The sequence below is a fragment of the Apaloderma vittatum genome, unplaced genomic scaffold, assembly GCF_000703405.1.
Source record: "Apaloderma vittatum isolate BGI_N311 unplaced genomic scaffold, ASM70340v1 scaffold25780, whole genome shotgun sequence".
Taxonomy (NCBI): domain Eukaryota; kingdom Metazoa; phylum Chordata; class Aves; order Trogoniformes; family Trogonidae; genus Apaloderma; species Apaloderma vittatum.
Window position 1 is genome coordinate 3,509 of NW_009693216.1, and position 938 is coordinate 4,446.

The window sequence follows — 938 nt, forward strand, 5'->3', positions numbered from 1 at the left end:
CCCGGCAGCCTGGAGCAGCGGAGACCAGACTTTGCCCCCCTCCAAAGTTTCCTCTGAGAAAAGCAATAAAACCCTTCACCCTGCTGCCAACACGCAGGGTTTCACTTTTCTCACTACCAGCTCCTTGTCGTGCGTGGGGATCTCTCCAGGGACACTTAATAAATGTTGCAGCAAGATCTGCAGCCACAGGGACTGGCCCAAGACCCTGCTGCACCGGACGAAAGCTCCAGGGTTTGCATTTCAGGGAGCGGAGCTGGTCAGTGGTTTTGGTCAGTGCACGGAAGCACACGGGTGTCCAGAGCAGAGCTACCACCGCAGCACAACCATGCACGCTTCTGCACTGCCAGCGGCTCCCCCTCGGGCTGTCAGCATCCTTACACGCACAAATGCCCCTTCCCAGTGGCTGAGGTCTGCTGCAAAGCCCCCGCAGCTCCCGGTTCACACCAAGCCCCATTGCAGAGCTGTACCCTTGCCCCCACGTCCCCAGAGGATGCCCGGAGCTGCCCAGCCGGGCAGTGCGAGAGGCAGGAAGGGCAACAGGGCAAGGCACAGAGCACCCTTGCCCCGGCGTCTGTGCAAGGCGAGCAGGATTGCTAACTCCGAACCTCGCGACATCAGGGGTCCGAGGGGCGCAGGCAGAGGTGCCCCTAAAAGACCACCACAAGCTATGCTAGGGTCATGGAAGCAGGAGCAAAGAGCAGGCAGCACTCTGTAAAAAAACTTTGCAAAGAGCACGAAATGCCGCTCCCAGCAGCTGCCTCGGGAATTTGCTCTTGCCCAGCCTACAACGGCAGGAGCCACAGCTACTTGCCACATCAGACCCCATCCCACCCACTCCGCAAACCCCAAAACCTTCCCAAGCTCACCCCGCTGCCGGCCAGACTCACCCCTGCCATGGTTTTCCACTGGAGGCATTTCCATGCCCTCCGGAGCGTATT